This window comes from Apium graveolens, chromosome 2 (genome assembly GCF_009905375.1).
Source record: "Apium graveolens cultivar Ventura chromosome 2, ASM990537v1, whole genome shotgun sequence".
Taxonomy (NCBI): domain Eukaryota; kingdom Viridiplantae; phylum Streptophyta; class Magnoliopsida; order Apiales; family Apiaceae; genus Apium; species Apium graveolens.
In genome coordinates, this window is record NC_133648.1 from 54,497,011 (window position 1) to 54,514,495 (window position 17,485).

Here is a 17,485-nt window from a genome sequence, read left to right on the forward strand (position 1 = left end):
CCCCGAACCTACAACAAGTTCATAATGTGTTCCATGTATCAATGCTAAGGAAGTATCATCGGGATGCCAGGCACATAGTGGAATACGAGCAGGTTGACATGCAACCAGATTTGAATTGCGTGGAGAAACCAGTGGAGATTATGGATAAAAAGGAGCAGGTGCTTCGGAACAAGGTTATCAAGCTGGTCAGAGTTTTGTGGCAAAATCATAATATGGAGGAGTCAACTTGGGAACTAGAGAGCGCAATGCTAGAAAAGTACCCCCATTTGTTTTCTATCTGATTCCGGGACGAAATCCTTTATGGAGGGGAGATTGTAATAACCCCAAATTCGAACACTTAGATTTTTCCCGAAAATCCACCAGATACCGAAAGAATTGAGTATAAGGTAAGATGATTAAAAGGATTTAAATTCAAGGATTATAAGAGAGGATCATAAAAGGAATATAATATATTGAGAAAGGTTAAGGGAACCCAAGTAATAAGATCCCGGATATGATCCCTCAAACGATTAGCAAGAACAAATGATAAACGAGTCGTAAAATAATTAAACGACAAGTAATACAAGAGAGAGTATTACAAGGATTGTTACGACCGGCATTTTATGTAATATTATTTGTGAATTTGGTATAATATTAAGTCAAATGAAAATATATTCAATGATTGTACGTATGTGTGAGTGAAAATTTCTGCATTATAAATTTGCTTTGGGTAGTATATGATTTTTCAAAGCAAGAGTTTATTTAATTTCTTTATTTTTGATTTATAAGGAATATTCTAAGCTTTGGAAAAATCTTCTTTTAAAAGGCATTTTGTTCATAAATTTTGAAAATGATTTTATAAAGTCTCTAAAAATACAAGTTAATTTATGGTATAAATTTTATAATTTTTGAACTTGTATTTTATTTTATAAAAATAAATCATTATAAATTTTAGTTGTCATATTTATCAAATTACATGAATAACCTTGCATGCAAACTCTCTTCTATTTAATCAAAGAGCAAAGAAGACATTCTCAACCCCACTAACTCACATTTTGCTAACCAATTTACCCCTTTACCCTTGCATGCAAATCTACCTAACTATATTGGAGGGTTACTCTTATAAAATCTCAAACCCACTCACATTATAGTCAAATCAATGCATAAAAACAAGTCCAAGAAGTGATCATCACCTCACTTCACCCCACCACTTCACTCTCTTCTCCCTCCCTCCTCCCTCACCTCTCGGTTTTTCCCCTCCCCTCTCGGCAACCACCAAAACCGAGCCCCATCCCCTTCTTTCTTCAACTCTCACTCAAACAATCATCTTATATCCAAGTAATTTTACTCCCTATATGTTATTCTTATATATATTTCAAAAGTTTAGAGTGAAAAACCTATGTTTTGACCTTGCATGGTGATGTTTTTGTTAAACTCAAAGTGAACCTCCTTGATTCTTGTGAATCTAAGGCTTTCACCATGAGATATAGTATCATAGGGTCAAGAATGGCTAGACATAAGAGTGTTACACTTATGAAATGTTGTTCTTACCCTAATCCATTCGGCCATGACTTGATAGGAGCCGAATGGATGGTGTTTTGTTGCCTTGTTACATTTTTGTGTATTTTGTGATGATAACGTGAATTTTATAGTAAAAGCTTGATAAAACCCTTTTGCATGCTAGTTGATCATTTAGTTGTAATCCATGTTAGGCTTGCATGTTGAATTATGATAAAAATTTATTTGGAAATCATGTTGCTTTGGCTTGAAAGATCCGAAAGCATGCATGCATGTAAATCACTTTTGATTTTTTTGGAAGTTTTGATCATTTAGATTCATGTTGTTAGTGAGTCTTAATTTCAGTAGGAATAATTTATTAATATTGATTTATACTTCTTATTGCATGGTAATAATTCGTGGTTATCTATTATAAAAAAATATATATATCTTGTTGCTTCAAGAGCATAAAGGTTTGTGATTTGTAAAGAGTAGTCTCTTTTGTTTTGCCATAGTTGCACCTTAGGTAAGGATGATCTCACCAAGGTTATTTTGAGAAAAAGGGAGTTAGTTCAGTAGAATACCATGTATAAGTCTTTGTTTAAGTTTTGAGTTGTTGTTAGATAGGTTTGTCAAGTCAAAGCCTTGGAAAAATGAGAGTTATAGTTTCTGCAGAAAAATCAGTTTAGTACCCTGAGGTTTAGAGTGAGTTTTAACCATGTCATTGATGTGCACTTTGAGGCCCAAGCTACCAGAAGTTAGTATGGGGAGTATATAATAGGTTTTAGGAGTTGGTTGGAGGTTTGCATGTCATTTGGTTAGGTGCACAAGTAGAATAACAAAATCTGTCCAGCAGGGGACAGTTTTGTTGCAACTTAGAAATAGGGAGATTTGGCCATGTCATGGGTAGGCCCTCATTAGGCCCAATTGGGCCTTAGTTAGAGGGTATGTCATAGAAGTTTTTCCAACCATAGTTCATAGTATATGAGCTAGAACCATGTGTCACAAGTTAATTCAAGTCAGGGCATTTTCTGCCCAGAAAAACAGGGGAACCTTGGACTTTTAGCTTAGGCCCAAGAAGGCCCAAGCCAGGCCTTTGAGCCACATCAAGCTTGTGAGATGCCCTTAGGTCAGGAGAGTCTTGTGTAAAAATTTTGAAGAAAAACTTGTAGTTTAAGAGTGTCTAATGCACTCAAGAAACCTTAGTTACCATTCTGAAATTTGCACCAGTGAGCACTTTCACTTATCACATAGCTTTAGAACACTTAGAAGTGAGTATTAGGTCGACCACCATAGTTGTAAGATAGTATAAGGTCAGTAGAGTAAAAGGCACAAGTGAGGGTCAATAGGTTTTGGATAATTTAGGAAAGGCACATTGAGTTAGGAAGCCCAAATTTGAAGACTTTGTTTAGTTAGCGACCAAGTGACTTAAGTGGTGAGTCGAGATCATCCAAGCCTAGTGTGGCATTATGGTGTATATGATGTTATTTGGTATTAATATACGATATGTGATTATGTGGCTACGTGTGTACATTTGAAAATATAATGGTGGATATGAATTAAGTGCGTATAGGCCTAAGTGCCATCCATGTTTAATTTCGGGTTGTAAATAGGTTAAGATGGTAAGAATATATTATAATGAGGATTATTATTATTTATGTAGGATCTCGAGACGAGGGAAAACTTGCCATAAAAGTCGAGTGAAGCTCCAGTTGTTGCTCCTACCAGTCAGACCAGACCAGTCTATCTCAAGGCAAGTGATTCAACTTGACCTTCGTATTTACTATAAACAGTTCATATATATATCGATGCAATTATCCTGAGTCATTTTGATATATTTAAATCAAGCGTATCTTTTGTTTATCTTTGAGTTACATAGAGATGCCATGAACCCTCGAGTACGTATTGCAAGTAGTTCAAAAGTCTTTCATGATAGTTTAATGCCATGATAAAATAGAGATTCGTTATAATACTTTATTGATCCTTTTGATTATCATGCTATTGATCCCTGAGAAATCTTGATATTGCACCCTGATGCTTTGATTCAACTCTTGAAATAACCTCGATAGAAACTTTATCTTGATACCTAAAAGCCAATCATTTCTTAAATTCATTCATGATTGTTTGATAACCCTATCCTTACCCTAAAGCTTGATACCCTGTTGTATCTTGAGCTGATGATCACTTTCTTTATATTTTAACACCTCTATCCTATTGGAACCAGTGATGCTTATCTTCTTGATGTTCTAATACCTATACCTTGTCTACAACCATTGCTTTAAGCCTAGTTTGGCATTACTCTTTCATATTATCCAATAGCCTTGCTCAATTTCCTTGTCAAAGTTCTTGTTTATGGAAACCTCTCAATTACCCTAATATAGTAAAGTCTAGTGGATCATGGCCCTGAGATTTAGTGTCATATTTCCAGTGTTTCAAGTTGATCTATAATCCCTTGATAAAAATGATTACAGTCGAAAGAGATTTTGTAATAAATCGGCATCAGTTTTTAAAATGATTAAAATGTGGATTTTTCAGTCCCAAAGGGGGATAAATGTTTTCTTTGAATGGTGGATCTGGACTGAGACGCGAGTCCTTTCCACACTTATATTAGGCTTAAAAGTTGCCTAGGGATTCCCAATAATGTTTTAGAACCCAGCGAGGTTCGGGATTACTTCGCGGCTGATCACCGGCTGTAATCCGTAGCGTCATAAAATGATTTTGATTAAGAATGATTTTAAAATTGTTTTGATGCAAGCAAAATGATGCCAACTCACATAAGTTTTATCTCTCATTATCATTGATTATGTCTTTCCATTGTCATTCCTAAAGGTATATCTCGATTTATGTTTTGCGTTGTATTGTTAGCACTTGTTGAGCTTTTGGCTCACTTCTTGCTTTACCCTGTTATTACAGCTAGCAGCTATGGTTAGATTCAAGCAGACTGCCCGTAAGACCTGTGATGCTAATGCTTATGTTCGAGCTCAGGTAGAATAAGTAATAATAGCTGTGAGGATTCGGTATTTGTAGTCAGATGTAATAGCTGGTAGTGATGGGCTATTCCAAACCCTAAACTGTAAGATCTTGGATTGGTTGTGTATCCTTCATTAAAATGATGTAATAGCTATATTTATTTCGCTATTTAAGTTGGGGGTGTGACAGGTTTTGGTATCAGAGCTACGGTTTAGAGTCCCTGGACAGCCCAAATAGGTTATAGGATTTGTGTGTAGGTTATAGATATTATGCGAGAGAGTAGGTTAAGTAAATTATTATTAATACTCCTCTTATTGGTTGTCAGCAAAGGGCGCATTCCTCGTCATCCTCTGGGTCGGACGACACTATTGCTTTCTCCGTGTATGCTGAGTTGAGGCGCGAGTTCGACATGCTTCAGGGCAAGTACGACCGACTGATAGACCGACTGAAGAACGTGTATCCGGACAGCCGAAACTACGAAGGGAAGCCCAAGGAGTAGATGATTGCGAGACTTGAGACCTTGGTTCAGTACGTCAACACTAAGCTTGAGGAGATGCCAGCACACCGGGACCGTACCAGCCAGTATGTCATTCAGATGGTGGCGGATGAGCTCCAGAGCATTGTGAAGACGCTTCGAGAGGAAAAGACTACCAAGCCCCGTTCAGATGGAGTGGAGCCTTAGTTCTTTCCATTTACCTTTCATGTTGTTGTACTATCAGACTCTATGGAATCCCCAGTTGTTTCCGTCTTTCCTTTAAATAAGCCTGTTATTCCTAGAATCAGACTATGTCCCAATCCTATGTACTGTGACCTTTAAAAATTTCAATAATTATGTGCTATTGTTCCATTTGCTCTCAACTGTTATTTTATGTTTTTATCATCATATCTGCTTAATTTGGAAACTTGACCCCATATGTAAATGAGAATGCCATGCGATACCCTCGAATCATTTTATCATTCATATCTGTTATGACACAACTCTTATTTCAGGATCATGCCTCCCAAAAAGAAGAACCCAACAACCACCTTCACCACAGACCCAAACATTCTTCGACTACTGGAAACCTTGCAACAGCAAACCAATGCTATAGCTCAACAACAACTAACTCTTCAACAACGAATTGAAAACCAAGATAACCGTGAGCCACACCAACCACCTGAACCACCAGTACCACCTAGACAAATTGTCACTTTCAAAGCTTTTCAGAATGTGAATCCACCTGTATTTCATGATACCACTGATCCAGTGATAGCAAACACATGGATCAAGGAGATGGAAAGGGCTTTTGAGTTGGTACAGTTAGGAGACGATCAGAAGACGCCGTATGCCACTTACTTCTTGAAGGGAGAAGTCATCTATTGGTGGGAATCAGTAAAAGCTATGGAAGTCACTCAGCAGGTTTCTTGGGAGAGATTTAAGAAGTTATTTCTGGACAAGTATTACCCTAAGTACATGCAGAATCAGATGGAGCTAAAATTTCTTGAGTTAAAGCAAGGGAACATGACTGTACTGGAATATGAGAAGAAGTTCACTGAGTTGTCAAGGTTTGTGACAAAGTATACTAGCACTGAGGAAGAAAAAGCAAAGAAATTTCAGCAAGGATTGGAGCCTTGGATCAGAGATAGGGTGGCTATGTTTGAGCTTGAAACTTATGCAGGAGTAGTACAGAAAGCTACTCTGATTGAGAATAATGGGATGCAGTCAAGGAAAGAGAGGGATAACAAGAAGAGGAAGGTTCCATTTTATGGAGAAAAGTCTGAAGCTGGAAGTTCGCAAGATCGGAATGTAAAGAGGATTGGTTTCCAGAAGGGCGGAAATTTTCAAAGGAAGGGAAATTTGGGCAAAAGGCAAGAATCAAAAGGGAACAATCAGGCAAGCCAAGGGCAAGTTGGAGAAAACAGGTTCCAGAGGCCAGAATGCAAGCACTGTGGAAGAAGGCACCCCGGAGTATGCAATAAGCTGAGTATGACCTGTTATAGGTGCAATCAGAAGGGACATTTGGCAAACGAGTGCAAGATGCCGAAGCCAGGAGTTACGTGTTACAAGTGTGGGAAGACTGGACACATGGCTAGGGAGTGTAAGGCAACAGGACCAGTCAGAGCTCTGATGAACGTGGCAAGTACCAGTGCAAGCGTGCCAGCTGAGGTATTGGCATTACCTCCACCACCCGCACCAACCCCGCAAGCAACAGCAAGGACATTTGATCTAAAGATGAAAGATGCCGTTCATAATTCTGAGGTGATAGCAGGTACACTTTTATTCAATAATGTCAAAGCTAAAGTATTGATTGATTCGGGAGCAACAAGATCTTTCATATCAGAATCTTTCGTTGATAAGCTCCAATGTGATAAAACGGTTATGAGTGAGGTAGTAAATGTGGTAATTGCGAACCAAGAGAACATTCCTGTGAATCAATTTTGTCCAAAATGTGAGATTTATATTTCGGGATATAAGTTCTCAGCCGACTTGATACTCTTCAAGCTGGGAGAGTTTGATATAATTTTAGGAATGGATTGGTTAGGAGAGAATAGCGCTCAGATAAATTGTAAGACCAAGAGAGTGTATTGAAAGACGAAGAGTGGAGAGAAGGTAGTATTTAAGGGGCAGAGGCAAGAGCAACTATTTCTTATAATTAGTCAGGCTAAGAAGTTACTTAGAAAAGGTTGTGAGTCGTTCCTAGCATATGTAGTGGATTCAGAGAGAGGCAGCCCCAGCATGGAAGATATTCCTGTAGTTAATGAGTTCCCCGATGTGTTTCCTGACGAACTACCAGGCTTACCACCAGATCGACAAATTGAGTTCGAGATCAACCTTGCTCCAGGCACGGAACCAGTTTCAAAGGCTCCGTATAGGATGGCACCAGCAGAAATGAAAGAGTTGGCGAGCCAGCTACAAGAATTATTGGATAAGGGAGTGATACGACCAAGTACGTCGCCATGGGGAGCACCTGTTCTCTTTGTGAAGAAGAAAGATGGGAGTATGCGTCTATGCATAGATTACCGGGAGTTGAATAAAGTAACGATCAAGAACCGCTACCCGCTACCAAGGATAGATGACCTTTTTGATCAGTTAAAGGGAGCAAAATGCTTTTCGAAGATTGATTTGAGATCGGGATACCATCAATTAAAGATCAAGGAAGAAGATATTCCCAAGACCGCATTTAGGACCAGATATGGGCATTATGAATTCCTAGTAATGCCGTTTGGATTGACCAACGCTCCGGCCGCATTTATGGATCTGATGAATCGAGTATTTAAGAAGTATTTGGATAAATTTGTCGTGGTATTTATTGATGACATCCTTATTTATTCTAAGTCGGAAGAAGAACATAAGCAACACCTCTGGATAGCATTGGAGATACTCCAACAAGAGAAGTTGTATGCCAAGTTTACCAAATATGAGTTTTGGTTAAAGGAAGTTCAATTTTTGGGGCATGTTATTGGAAATGAGGGAGTTAAAGTGGATCCAGCGAAGATTGAGGCAGTTATGAGTTGGGAGAGGCCAAAGACTCCTACGGAAGTGCGAAGTTTTCTAGGATTGGCCGGATACTATAGAAGATTCGTCAAGGATTTCTCGAAGATCGCCACGCCATTGACCAAGTTAACCAGAAAGAATCAAAAGTTTGAATGGAGTGCAGAATGTGAAAATAGCTTTCAAGAGTTAAAACAGAAGTTGGTAACAGCTCCGGTGTTGGTACTTCCAGATGATCAAGGGAATTTTGTAATATTCAGCGACACTTCACATAAGGGTTTGGGTTGTGTGTTGATGCAACACAGTAAGGTAATAGCATATGCGTCAAGACAGTTGAAGCCGCACGAGTTAAAGTATCCGACGCATGACTTGGAACTAGCCGCCATAGTGTTCGCACTCAAGATTTGGAGACACTATCTCTATGGAGAGAAGTGTGAAATCTACACGGATCACAAGAGTTTAAAGTACATTTTTACTCAGAAAGAGCTCAATATGAGGCAGAGGAGATGGCTGGAATTGATCAAGGACTATGACTGTTCGATAAATTACCATCCTGGAAAGGCGAACGTAGTGGCCGATGCGCTGAGTCGGAAGGAGAGATTGAATATGATGATAACATCAAAAGAGTTATCTGAAGAAATCGGAAAATTGGAATTGGAACTTTGTGCTTATGGGAAAGTCAAAGAAGTTTGTCGTGCAATGACCTTTCAGCCAACACTAATGGAAAAGATAAAGAAGTGTCAAGAGGAAGTAATGGAAAAAGAGAAAAATCAGTTATCTGGAGAAGAGATTAATACTAAAAGGGATGAGCAAGGAATACTAAGGTTTTCATCCAGAATATGGATTCCTCATGTACCTGAATTAAAGAATAAGATCCTCTGTGAAGCCCACCATTCGAAATTTTCAATCCACCCGGGAAGCACCAAGATGTATCAAGACTTAAAGAAGAACTTTTGGTGGCCAAATATGAAGTGAGACGTGGCAGAATGGGTTGCGAAGTGCTATACTTGTCAGAAAGTAAAGGCAGAACATCAACGACCAAGCGGATTAATTCAGCCCCTGAAGATTCCAGAATGGAAATGGGAAAATATCGCTATGGACTTTATAGTAGGACTACCGCGAACAAAATCCGGACATGACGCAATATGGGTTATAATTGATCGTCTTACGAAGTCGGTGCATTTCCTTCCAATAAATGAGAAGTCGTTACTGGACAAGTTGGTTCATCTGTATGTGCACGAAATCGTATTAAGGCATGGAGTACCCGTATCAATAGTTTCAGACAGAGATCCCCGATTTAACTCGAGGTTTTGGAAGCAATTCCAGGAATGTCTTGGCACGAAGTTGAATATGAGCACGGCGTATCACCCGCAGACTGATGGTCAGAGCGAAAGGACGATTCAAACAATCGAAGACATGTTGCGCAGTTGTGCAATCGATTTTGCAGGAAGTTAGGACGACCACCTGCCATTGATTGAATTCTCATATAACAACAGCTATCATTCCAGTATCGGCATGCCACCATATGAAGCTTTGTACGGGCGAAAATGTAGATCACCAACAAGTTGGGATGAAGTAGGAGAAGGAAGAATTCTCGGCTCAGAATTGGTACAACAGTTGCATGACTCAGTCAAGTTAATTCAGAAAAGGTAGCTTGCTGCTCAAGATAGACAAAGGAAGTATGCGGATCCAGCGCGTAAGGATGTTCAATTCCAAATTGGCGAAGCTGTGTTGCTAAAGGTGTCACCTAGGAAAGGGGTTGATGAGATATGGCAAGCAAGGAAAGTTAGCACCTAGATACATAGGTCCTTTTGAGATTTTGAGTCAAGTAGGAAAGGTGGCCTACGAGTTGGCCTTACCACCTCAGTATCGGCATGTGCATAATGTGTTCCATGTGTCATTACTTAAGAAATATAATCCTGACACTAGCCATGTGATAGAATATGAACCCGTAGAAATTCAGGCAGACCTGTCATTTGTGGAGCAACCGGTTAAAATACTCGACTGGCAAGTAAAGAGTCTTAGAAATAAGTCAGTAAAGTTAGTAAAAGTACTTTGGAGGAACCCTAAGGTCGAAGAGTCGACTTGGGAGTTAGAGTCTGATATGCGTTCCCGGTATCCTCATCTGTTCTCTTAGATTCTGGGGACAGAATCCCTTAAGGGGGAGAGGATGTTACGACCGGCATTTTATGTAATATTATTTGTGAATTTGGTATAATATTAAGTCAAATGAAAATATATTCAATGATTGTACGTATGTGTGAGTGAAAATTTCTGCATTATAAATTTGCTTTGGGTAGTATATGATTTTTCAAAGCAAGAGTTTATTTAATTTCTTTATTTTTGATTTATAAGGAATATTCTAAGCTTTGGAAAAATCTTCTTTTAAAAGGCATTTTGTTCATAAATTTTGAAAATGATTTTATAAAGTCTCTAAAAATACAAGTTAATTTATGGTATAAATTTTATAATTTTTGAACTTGTATTTTATTTTATAAAAATAAATCATTATAAATTTTAGTTGTCATATTTATCAAATTACATGAATAACCTTGCATGCAAACTCTCTTCTATTTAATCAAAGGGCAAAGAAGACATTCTCAACCCCACTAACTCACATTTTGCTAACCAATTTACCCCTTTACCCTTGCATGCAAATCTACCTAACTATATTGGAGGGTTACTCTTGTAAAATCTCAAACCCACTCACATTATAGTCAAATCAATGCATAAAAACAAGTCCAAGAAGTGATCATCACCTCACTTCACCCCACCACTTCACTCTCTTCTCCCTCCCTCCTCCCTCACCTCTCGGTTTTCCCCTCCCCTCTCGGCAACCACCAAAACTGAGCCCCATCCCCTTCTTTCTTCAACTCTCACTCAAACAATCATCTTATATCCAAGTAATTTTACTCCCTATATGTTATTCTTATATATATTTCAAAAGTTTAGAGTGAAAAACCTATATTTTGACCTTGCAAGGTGATGTTTTTGTTAAACTCAAAGTGAACCTCCTTGATTCTTGTGAATCTAAGGCTTTCACCATGAGATATAGTATCATAGGGTCAAGAATGGCTAGACATAAGAGTGTTACACTTATGAAATGTTGTTCTTACCCTAATCCATTCGGCCATGACTTGATAGGAGCCGAATGGATGGTGTTTTGTTGCCTTGTTACATTTTTTGTGTATTTTGTGATGATAACGTGAATTTTATAGTAAAAGCTTGATAAAACCCTTTTCCATGCTAGTTGATCATTTAGTTGTAATCCATGTTAGGCTTGCATGTTGAATTATGATAAAAATTTATTTGGAAATCATGTTGCTTTGGCTTGAAAGATCCGAAAGCATGCATGCATGTAAATCACTTTTGATTTTTTTTGGAAGTTTTGATCATTTAGATTCATGTTGTTAGTGAGCCTTAATTTCAGTAGGAATAATGTATTAATATTGATTTATACTTCTTATTGCATGGTAATAATTCGTGGTTATCTATTATAAAAAAATATATATATCTTGTTGCTTCAAGAGCATAAAGGTTTGTGATTTGTAAAGAGTAGTCTCTTTTGTTTTGCCATAGTTGCACCTTAGGTAAGGATGATCTCACCAAGGTTATTTTGAGAAAAAGGGAGTTAGTTCAGTAGAATACCATGTATAAGTCTTTGTTTAAGTTTTGAGTTGTTGTTAGATAGGTTTGTCAAGTCAAAGCCTTGGAAAAATGAGAGTTATAGTTTCTGCAGAAAAATCAGTTTAGTACCCTGAGGTTTAGAGTGAGTTTTAACCATGTCATTGATGTGCACTTTGAGGCCCAAGCTACCAGAAGTTAGTATGGGGAGTATATAATAGGTTTTAGGAGTTGGTTGGAGGTTTGCATGTCATTTGGTTAGGTGCACAAGTAGAATAACAAAATCTGTCCAGCAGGGGACAGTTTTGTTGCAACTTAGAAATAGGGAGATTTGGCCATGTCATGGATAGGCCCTCATTAGGCCCAATTGGGCCTTAGTTAGAGGGTATGTCAGAGAAGTTTTTCCAACCATAGTTCATAGGATATGAGCTAGAACCATGTGTCACAAGTTAATTCAAGTCAGGGCATTTTCTGCCCAGAAAAACAGGGGAACCTTGGACTTTTAGCTTAGGCCCAAGAAGGCCCAAGCCAGGCCTTTGAGCCACATCAAGCTTGTGAGATGCCCTTAGGTCAGGAGAGTCTTGTGTAAAAATTTTGAAGAAAAACTTGTAGTTTAAGAGTGTCTAATGCACTCAAGAAACCTTAGTTACCATTCTGAAATTTGCACCAGTGAGCACTTTCACTTATCACATAGCTTTAGAACACTTAGAAGTGAGTATTAGGTCGACCACCATAGTTTTAAGATAGTATAAGGTCAGTAGAGCAAAAGGCACAAGTGAGGGTCAATAGGTTTTGGATAATTTAGGAAAGGCACATTGAGTTAGGAAGCCCAAATTTGAAGACTTTGTTTAGTTAGCGACCAAGTGACTTAAGTGGTGAGTCGAGATCATCCAAGCCTAGTGTGGCATTATGGTGTATATGATGTTATTTGGTATTAATATATGATATGTGATTATGTGGCTACGTGTGTACATTTGAAAATATAATGGTGGATATGAATTAAGTGCGTATAGGCCTAAGTGCCATCCATGTTTAATTTCGGGTTATAAATAAGTTAAGATGGTAAGAATATATTATAATGAGGATTATTATTATTTATGTAGGATCTCGAGACGAGGGAAAACTTGCCATAAAAGTCGAGTGAAGCTCCAGTTTTTGCTCCTACCAGTCAGACCAGACCAGTCTATCTCAAGGCAAGTGATTCAACTTGACCTTCGTATTTACTGTAAACAGTTCATATATATATCGATGCAATTATCCTGAGTCATTTTGATATATTTAAATCAAGCGTATCTTTTGTTTATCTTTGAGTTACATAGAGATTCCATGAACCCTCGAGTACGTATTGCAAGTAGTTCAAAAGTCTTTCATGATAGTTTAATGCCATGATAAAATAGAGATTTGTTATAATACTTTATTGATCCTTTTGATTATCATGCTATTGATCCCTGAGAAATCTTGATATTACACCCTGATGCTTTGATTCAACTCTTGAAATAACCTCGATAGAAACTTTATCTTGATACCTAAAAGCCAATCATTTCTTAAATTCATTCATGATTGTTTGATAACCCTATCCTTACCCTAAAGCTTGATACCCTGTTATATCTTGAGCTGATGATCACTTTCTTTATATTTTAACACCTCTATCCTATTGGAACCAGTGATGCTTATCTTCTTGATGTTCTAATACCTATACCTTGTCTACAACCATTGCTTTAAGCCTAGTTTGGCATTACTCTTTCATATTATCCAATAGCCTTGCTCAATTTCCTTGTCAAAGTTCTTGTTTATGGAAACCTCTCAATTACCCTAATATAGTAAGGTCTAGTGGATCATGGCCCTGAGATTTAGTGTCATATTTCCAGTGTTTCAAGTTGATCTATAATCCCTTGATAAAAATGATTACAGTCGAAAGAGATTTTGTCATAAATCGGCATCAGTTTTTAAAATGATTAAAATGTGGATTTTTCAGTCCCAAAGGGGGATAAATGTTTTCTTTGAATGGTGGATCTGGACTGAGACGCGAGTCCTTTCCACACTTATATTAGGCTTAAAAGTTGCCTAGGGATTCCCAATAATGTTTTAGAACCCAGGGAGGTTCGGGATTACTTCGCGGCTGATCACCGGCTGTAATCCGTAGCGTCATAAAATGATTTTGATTAAGAATGATTTTAAAATTGTTTTGATGTAAGCAAAATGATGCCAACTCACATAAGTTTTATCTCTCGTTATCATTGATTATGTCTTTCCATTGTCATTCCTAAAGGTATATCTCGATTTATGTTTTGCGTTGTACTGTTAGCACTTGTTGAGCTTTTGGCTCACTTCTTGCTTTACCCTGATATTACAGCTAGCAGCTATGGTTAGATTCAAGCAGACTGCCCGTAAGACCTGTGATGCTGATGCTTATGTTCGAGCTCAGGTAGAATAAGTAATAATAGCTGTGAGGATTCGGTATTTGTAGTCAGATGTAATAGCTGGTAGTGATGGGCTGTTCCAAACCCTAAACTGTAAGATCTTGGATTGGTTGTGTATCCTTCATTAAAATGATGTAATAGCTATATTTATTTTGCTATTTAAGTTGGGGGTGTGACAAGGATTATGGATGATAATCAAGCAATTAAGCAAGGATTAGCATAAGAAGATGCTTCCACCACCAAGTGATGACAAGTGGCAAATAATGAAGTCACCAAGATGATGTCATGCTTAGTCATACTCCACTCACTTTAATTAACCAACAAATCATCCAAATATCCCATTCACTTCATTTTCCACCACAAAAACATTCAACAAAGAAAACACTCACCCAAGAACACCTAGCTCTCGGCTTTTTCATCTTTTCAAGAAGAAAATTTCCAAAAATCAAGATTCTAGCTTTGATAAATTGCAAGGTAATTATCCAAGGTCCCTTGTGATTAGATAAGCATATCCTAGGAGTTTAAGGTTCTATTTCTTCATGAATCTCTTCCAATAAATCAAGGAAGAAGATAATGAATAGTGTTTTCAAGATTACTAACTTTATTTTCTTTGATTTCCTTTAAGATCTAAGCATTCCTAAGCTATCTCAAGGCTTCTTAAGGCTTCCTAGCTACTCTAATCACTCCAAGGAAGGTATAACCCCTCCAAACCCTAACTGTACTTTGAGTATTAGGTTTGGTTTTGTTGTTATAGTTCATGAGAGCATGATTCATGTATATTTAGAGTTTGGTTGGATTTGTAATGAGTTTGAGTTGTAAATCTTGGTTATTGGTTAATGAACCTTAAGTATAGTTAGTAGCTCTTGTTGTGATTGAATAAGATGGTTAAAACATGAAGTAATGGACTGATTTAATAGGATTTGGATGAAGTTTGGTTGTATGGTTGACTTGTGGTTGATTTGTGGTTGATTAGTGGTTGATTGGAGTAGTTTAAATTTTGGTAATCGCGTAGACATAGCCATCGTAATGCCCGATTTACCTTAGACTATTTTTGTTCTTAACTTCAGGACCCCTGAACTCACTGTTAGATTCTGACCATTGCCATTTTTAGATAGTTCATGTTACGAGCTTCGTTTTGATATGTGGTTCGCTTGAATCCGATGTACGATTTAGGAGAAACGACCGTTTTAAGTAACGGCATTTCGCGAACGAACCATTACCCCTCGCCTTACTTTGAAACCTTGGTTAAGGCCCTTAAATGACTAATTGGAGTATGAAACATTTATGTAAAGTGGATTAGGCAGTTGGTAGAGTACTCGCAAAAGAATCGCCTTAAAATTCTTAATGGTTAATTTTGTTAAAAATGGTGGAGCTGAGGGTACTCGAGCGACTTAAGTGAATCGTTAAGCGCAAAAGCGAACGTTAGAGTCTAATTGGTTAAAGTCTAGTTTCTTAAGCGACTTTGGTTTAATTACAACTTATATGTTGTTTATAGGTTTTCAGACTTGTCCTAGGCCTTTTACCAACCCCAGTTGCTCAGGCAAGTTTTCTACCCGTTATACTGTTGTTGTGATGTATATATGCATATGCATTATCTTGTGATAAGTGCATGATTATCATTAGCAAAGTCTTGCGATATATTGGAGCATGTGATATGATATTTATATGCATGCCTGTTTTATTATTTTGATATTCTATTATCAATTCAAATGCTTATAAGTTGCATAATACCTATGTTAGAGATAAGCAGTAGTTGCGTATACGCTTAGTATAGGGGACCATAGGTGAACATTTTCTAAACCGGGAGTCGATGTTCCCGAGTATTATATATATATATATATATTTATATATATAGATATAGTTTTCAAAATTATTAATCGAATAAGGTTTATTTGATAACTTTATTTTATTTAATGAATATTATTTTGAATATTCATTCGAGGACTTATGACTCTGCTTATTTTATTTAATGAATATTATTTTGAATATTCATTCGAGGACTTATGACTCCGCTTATTTTATTAAATAATATTCTTTATTTTATTAAAGAATAATGTTTCGATAATCAAACTTATTTTTGATTATTCAAATAAAGATCGTACTTTCGTATAAGTATATCTTTGGTTATTTATTATTCATTTCAAGTATGAGTTTTAAAACTTCTACTTCAATTATTCCTATAAAGATTATCCTTATGGGAATATTATTTAAATAATAATATTCAAATATCCTCCAACATATCGGGACTGGTTTATTTTATTAAATCAGCATTACTCCAAACATTCTCAAAAATGTTTTGGAGTCTTCAAAATGATTTTAAAAAGTTAGAGCGGATCCCAAAACTCATTTTCAAATTTAAGATCTTCCTTTCGAAGGGGACTTGAATACTCGCTCATTTTCATTCCATCCACGTGTGAGTGGCCGGGTAACGGTTTAGCGCGAGGTCCTAATGCGGCCAGGGTGATGACCGGCGAGGAATTCATCCATCTACAGTAGAAAAGGTTACTTATTGGTATCTTTGCCTGATCAGCAAGATATCGGGTTTATGCCAAAATTCTTTTCTTTCTAAATTTATTGGATATTGCAACTCTGTTCATACTTTACATGACATAGGTTTTCAGGAAATGTATGAGAGATATATATGGATATATATATATATATATCGGGACTTAATGAAGTATCTCGTAACTTTATTTCATTCAATAATATTTCAAAGATTGAATCTATTCAAATCTTATGTTGTAGTCCCACCCATATGATGAACTTCGAAAACTTATTATACTTTGAATGGTAGTAGTTCAGGTAGTTTTATAAAAAGATATAAGTATAGTGAAGTACTTGGTAACTTCATCTTCCTTTAAGCTTATATCCAGTAAGTAATTACCTTACACTTGATAAAGGTTTCCAGTAAGTTATCTATTTAGATACTTGCATTATTGATTACACTATATATTATCTTGCGAGCTGTAATGCTCACTCTTGCTTCATTTCTTCATCACACAACAACAGTTAGGAAAGATGGCCAGACTCAAGCAGACCAGCGCAAGAGCGTGGGAAGCGTCCCGCGTCTTCCCGTTGATATCGTAGCTGCTATAGCTGCAGAGGTAGATCTATTTGTAGATCAGGAATTCTACTTTTGGGAATCAATTATGTATAATTATAACTTGTGGCAGATAATGGCAATTAACTGTAAACTTATCAAGTAATCATTTTGGGTTGTAATAACTTTTAATTTGTGGATTCAAGGACTTGTACCTATTTCAATTTCATCTCTGAGACTATAACAGGTTGTGGTGTGTGTTATTGTGGGGTCACAGTATGAGGTTATTTATTTTTAATTAAGTTAAGTGATATTTATGGAAAGAAAGACCGTAACGACCCGGATGCCCATCCCCGGATCTGGGGGTGTTACATTGGTCAGGGCCGTTTGTTGTCAAAACTGTGTTTCCACATAGAGCGGTGGAGATTTTTGAGAATGATCCAGGCCAAGCGTTCAAGGTGAATGGGTAGCGTTTGAAGCATT